Source organism: Sinocyclocheilus rhinocerous, unplaced genomic scaffold (genome assembly GCF_001515625.1).
Source record: "Sinocyclocheilus rhinocerous isolate Xijiao unplaced genomic scaffold, SAMN03320098_v1.1 scaffold1297, whole genome shotgun sequence".
NCBI classification, from domain to species: domain Eukaryota; kingdom Metazoa; phylum Chordata; class Actinopteri; order Cypriniformes; family Cyprinidae; genus Sinocyclocheilus; species Sinocyclocheilus rhinocerous.
In genome coordinates, this window is record NW_015660891.1 from 525,477 (window position 1) to 531,399 (window position 5,923).

The following is a 5,923-nucleotide window of genomic DNA, read 5'->3' on the forward strand; positions in this document are numbered from 1 at the left end:
TATATATATAAAAACAATTCTGACTTTTTAGCTGGCAATTGTTAGTTATAAACTCACAATTGCAAGTTAAAATCATGCCATTCTGACTTTTTTTTTTCTCGATTCTGCATTTATATACAATAATTTATATATAGAGTTTATATCTCACAATTCTGGCTTTTTTCTCAGAACTGACTACAGATGTTTAGAAAGAGCATAAGTCATTTTTTCAGCAACAGAATAAAAAAATACAAAAGGTTATTGGCAAATTTTTGTCTCACAATTCAGACTTTTATCTTAGAATTCTAAGTTTACATCCTGGTTTTTTTTTTCACTATAGAATAAAAAAATTATGGTAATTGTGAGTTTACATCTTGCAATTTTTCTTGGTTCTTGAGTATATTCAGAAAAGTCAAAATTGTGAGATATAAACTCAAAATTGCAAGAAAAACGTCTGAATTTGTGGATTTAAAAAATATACTGTATATATAACCTTTTTTCTTTTTTTTTTCATCCCGTGGTGGAAACAAGTTTCCATAAAACATGGCCAATGTTGTTTCTAAACATCCGTAAATGACATCTTCTCAGGGAGGATCTGGAATCCCGGACAATTACGCTGTGTACACAGACATCTTAATTTCCCTACATATCTTATCTCTTTTTAAATAGGCAGGGCTGTTCATAATAAGACATATGAACGGAGCGCCGATAACCTCTTCCTCTCGCCTTTTCCATCTAATCATAGTTAGCCACGCCGCCGCGAGGAACATGTGCCAGAGACGTGCCTCTCGTTCACCCACTGTCCCTCCAGCAATTACTGTTCTGACATCTCCACAATGGCCCTGTAATTACGGCACTCATATTTATCCACCGAGCCTGCGGTCTGAATGTGGATCACAGCTTCATGTAAAACAAGCCCATAATAACATATGTGATGGCTAATAAACTGTTAGCATTCAGCGTTGTAAGTGTATGTCATTTCCTCATCTTCATTCCATACTGCGACAAAGAAAACAAGCAATGGTTTCATTAAAGAGATAGTGCACGCATAAAAATGGAAATTCTGCCATCATTTACCAACCCTTCACTGCATGCCAATGCTCAAAACACTCTGTATGTGTATTATACATATATCAAGTATATCTTCTGAAACCATGCTCTTGTGGAAAAAAAAGTGTGCTTAATTGTATTGAATGTGCATTTTTATGATTGTTTCTTAACACACTTAAGTACACTTTTAAATCATTTTAAGTACAATCGTAAATCATTGTTTAAAAGTATTTTGTTGTGCTTTAAAGTACACTGATGTGTTGACTAACTAAAGCACATGCAATACTTGATTATCATTCAAACTGTTGTTTGTTTTTTTACATAAAATTTAAATTTACTAAATAGAGATGTGTAATTACAAAATAAATAAATAATTTTTAGATAAAAGTATCAGTGAATAACATTACATTTTGGTCCATACTATTGTATGGTTTCAAAAGACTATGTCATATTGACTTAGTTTTAATACAATTTCATGATACTTTTTTTTAAATACACTTTTTTTTTTTTTTCATTTTGGGACTTGGACTTTAACACCATTTACTGTTGTTAAATATTCACTTTCACCATTCACTTTCATTATATGGAAAAGAGCAGCCTCAACATTCTGCTAAACATCTCCTTTAGTCTTCCACAGAAGAAAGAAAATCATACAGTTTTGGAATGCCATGATAATTTGTCAATGATTGAAGATCATTTTTTAGGTGAACTATCCCTTTAAACTTCACTACCGATCGATCTGAAAACAATTTTCTCAGCATCCGAGGGCTGGAAGAGGAAATCCTGCAGTACTTTGTCTCCTTAGTCCTCTTCCCCATGTTGATTAAATAAATTAGGGTGAGGTTTGTGGCATTGATCCTGTACCTCAAATCAGGATGTTATCGAGTCTGAGAGAGAGGAGTGCTCACTACCCAGAATCCCTGATTTTGATGAACCTGGAAGGGTCTGTCTGCGCTGATGAGGGACTAAGTCTGTTCTCGGCACAAACACACTATTAAAAGCACCTTTGGTGATTGGCTTCCCTGATGAGACAGACGATAAGAGTCTTACGAGAAGCCAGACCCAGGTCTTCCTGGCCCATTCCCAATCTGATGAGAAAAAAAGGTGACCGCCGGCCACAAACTACACTATGTGGGGAATACCGTATAGAAGAGATTTTGATTTTAAAAGCATGCTCAGTTTTATCAGAAACTGATTAACTTTAATCTGGCAAAGTTTTAGTACGTTGGTCGTTGTACGTATCGAAGCAGTTCACAAATGAAACATCTGGAGATTAGCGCTAAAAGAATAATACACAATTGCATTTGAAAATAAGCTTGCTTATATCATGACTTGTGTTTTACAGGAATTATACCCGAGCGCTGCGGATTGCAAGCTATCCTGCATCAGGTGCGCTACTGAGCAAGTTTACCATGTCAAAAAAGCCATATTGAGCTGGTTATGTGGTGCAAACATCACAATGTATTAGTTTACAAATCATGCACTGTGGTAAAAGTGTATTGAGGTCATAAAATAGTATTGTGCAAGGAAGCATGCGAAATTAAGTGTTTATTAATCGATAATGTTAATCCTGATTTGTGTGAAAAGGAATAAAAGTTGTTGATGTTTTACTGCAATTTGTGTTCGCTTCAGCTGGAAACTGCAGTCAAATGTAAGTTCTGGAGCTCTTTTTTTACATTTCTTGTCAATTCTGAATGTAATTTCAACTACATTTGTTATTTTTCCTTCACTGGAACACAAAACAATTCGTGTTCACTTCAGCTGGAAACTGCAGTCAAATGTAAGTTCTGGAGCTCTTTTTTACATTTCTTGTCAATTCTGAATGTAATTTCAACTACATTTGTTATTTTTCCTTCACTGGAACACAAAAGATGATGTTTAGCAGAATATTCAAGCTCTTTTGGTCCATGACAAAAAGGAAAAAAATAGTCCATACAACACCAGCACTATATTTTAAATCCCCTGAAGCCATATGAAAAGTAGTACAGTTTTAGAACAACATGAGCAGCAGAAGTTACTAAAAGTATTGCACTACAATATTGCGTTACTCCCCAAAAAAGTAACTAATTCTGTTACAGTACTTAGTTACTTTTTATGGAAAGTAATGCATTACATTACTTTTGCGTTACTTTTTCTTATTTGGGCTGGGCTTGCTTGTTTGTTTTTAATATAAAGTTGTTTCTGGTGAATGTAAAAGCCCTTTCACACCAAAAGTTAGCCAAATAAGCCTCAGATGTACAAATTCAGATGTACATTATACATTATGTCATTAAAGACATAAAACAGGATTAAACACATAAAGGATATTTGCGATACATATTATTTATACATATATTATTGCAAGTTTGCATCATATTCTGAATTTGCATTTCCCTGTTTTTATTCATTTTAAGGAATACTGGATCTGTTCACACAGTGCACTCAATGCCTTTTCACATACTGACGATTTCTCTCAACATGGGGACAGGAGAGCTGTCAGTCAATAAATGGGAAAACTAAATAACTGGCATTATTTATTTGAAAAAGTAATTCAGGTATGTTCTTGTAAATTAAAAACTAATGCATTACTTTACTAGTTACTTGAACAAAAGTAATCTGATTACGTCACTCATGTCACTTGTAATGCATTACCACCAATACCGAACATGAGGGTTAATAAATGATGACCAAATTTTCATTTTGGGGTGAAACTCTTTGCAGCTATTACATATTTTTTTCCTTATGTTCCTAATGAGTACATGAAATTTGCCCTGAGAAAATCATCAGTCAGACCTCATCTGAAGAGTGACATCTTGGCACCAATTTCATTTTGTTAGAGAAAATCAAAGTCCCTCATAGTACGATTGAGAATTACTAAACCCACTTCTAGCAGCGAAGGCCTAGACATTTACATATCTTAGTGAATATATTTCCGACTCTTGGTTTCACATAATGACTTGCATCCTTAGAGAGTTCCCTGCACTGTCAAAGTGGGTTGTCTATTGGTTATGTACATCACCCAGGAGATGCAATCCATCTACGCTGATTTTCATTTCACTGGATTTCTCGTTATATTGTGAGAGAGTTCCATTTTTGCAGGGCTTAAAGATTATAAATCAAGGATAAGAACTAGCCATGGGCAACTTTTGGCTTAGAACTCAAAAAGCAGAGGTGCCATCAAACAACTTCCTAATGGAACAGGGCAAGAAGGCAGGGAAACACCAAATCCATACAATTAGATATCATAGGATGGTTGTGTCTAGAGGGGTTACTTGCTCTCATCTTATTTGTGTGTGGCAGACGGCATCTGCGCTCAGTTCAACTATCATCAGTTGGGAGCGAACGTGACGGCATGACTTCAGTGGCACCTGGTTATTCATGTTTTTGTTTGTTTGTTTTGTTTTTTGTTGTTTTTTTGTTTTTGTTTTTTTCCTTGTAATGCATTGGCAATATTTTGACACTACAACAGGGGGATTGTTTTTTTTGTTTTTTTTTAATCTAAAAATTCAAAATTCTTTGTACACTCATAGTTAAAAGATTAGAATAATGAAGATTTTTTTAAATGTTTTTGAAAGAAGCCTCATTTGCTCACCGAGGCTGCATTTATTTGATCAAAAATACAGTAAAAACAGTACTATTGTGAAATATTACAATTTAAAAGAACTGTTTTCTATTGTATTATATGTTAAAATGTAATTTATTCCTGTGATCAAAGCTGGATTTTCAGCATGATTTGCTGCTCAAGAAACAATGCTTACTATTATCAATGTTGAAACCAGTTTTTGCTGCTTGGTATTTATTGTGGAAACACAACCATTCAAATGTTTGTGGTAAGTAAAAATAATTTTAAAAAAAAAATTCAGCAAGGATGCATGAAATTGATCAAAATTGATGAAATCGATTTCAATGCTGTTCGTTTTAACTTTCTATTCATCAAAGAATCCTAAAAAGAAATGTATCACGGTTTCTACATTAATATTAAGCAGCAAAAACTTCGTTCAGTGTTGATAATAATAAGAACCATTATTAATAATTGAGCACCAATAATAGCCTCTAATTATTGAGCGGCAAATCAGTATATGAGAATGATTTCTGAAGATTATGTGACACTACTCTGAAGTAATGATGCTGAAAATTCAGCTTTGATCACAGGGAGTTACATATTAAAATATATAAAACAGTTCTTTTAAATTGCAATATTACATTTTTACTCTATTTTGGTGAAATAATTTCATGAGCATAAGAGATTTCAAACACTTAAAAAAAATGAATTATTCCAAACGTTTGACAGGTAGCGTAGGCTGCAGCAGATATATGTCTGCAACAAATATTTATAAAATAAGCCTTCATAATATTTCTTACAGGGTTTTTTGAGAACACAAAATGAGGTCTGTTTTTAGGTTTGAGAACTTTATAATCCTCTTTCTGTAGTGGCGTCTGGCACATCACAGTATGTTCTGAGTTTGAGTCTCTGCCATTTCATTGGAGGAGAGCTGACGTCTGGGGAAGAAAGTGAATGTTGACTTGATATGCATGTCTGCTACTGTTTGCTGGCAGTGGCTCTCAGTATACTTTGCATCATAGTTTAAAGCTATTTTCAAGTGGCTGTGAAAGGGCTGCTGCGAGGTTTTCTTTATAGCAGTTTCAGCATCCTGTCACTTTGGCTCTGACTCCAGCTCAGCTGACTGCACTTGTTAAAAACAAGCCATCCAAACAAACTTTCTCTCATTTTCGGATAATGGTGCCAAAAAGCAAAGGGTTGACTGACAGTGTAATCCAAGACTGTACCACAAAGATGTGTTTTATAGAAACAGGAAGGAGCTGGAGTCGGATCTGTGGCTCTTCCACATCTATGACTGGAGCTGATTCTAATTTAGATCCGATTTTTCCTGCATGATTTCAAATGTGATCCGTT

The 5,923-nt window shown here is 34.5% G+C and overlaps 1 long non-coding RNA gene across 1 annotated transcript in view; it reads left to right on the forward strand.

The window, feature by feature from the left end:
- Positions 1-3,859, forward strand: part of LOC107726075 (uncharacterized) — a 17,313-nt gene extending 13,454 nt beyond the window's left edge. The window contains exon 3 of the long non-coding RNA XR_001638219.1: positions 3,846-3,859. This is a non-coding gene — a long non-coding RNA (uncharacterized LOC107726075). The remainder of the gene's footprint in view (positions 1-3,845) is intronic.
- The last annotated feature ends 2,064 nt before the right edge of the window (positions 3,860-5,923 follow it).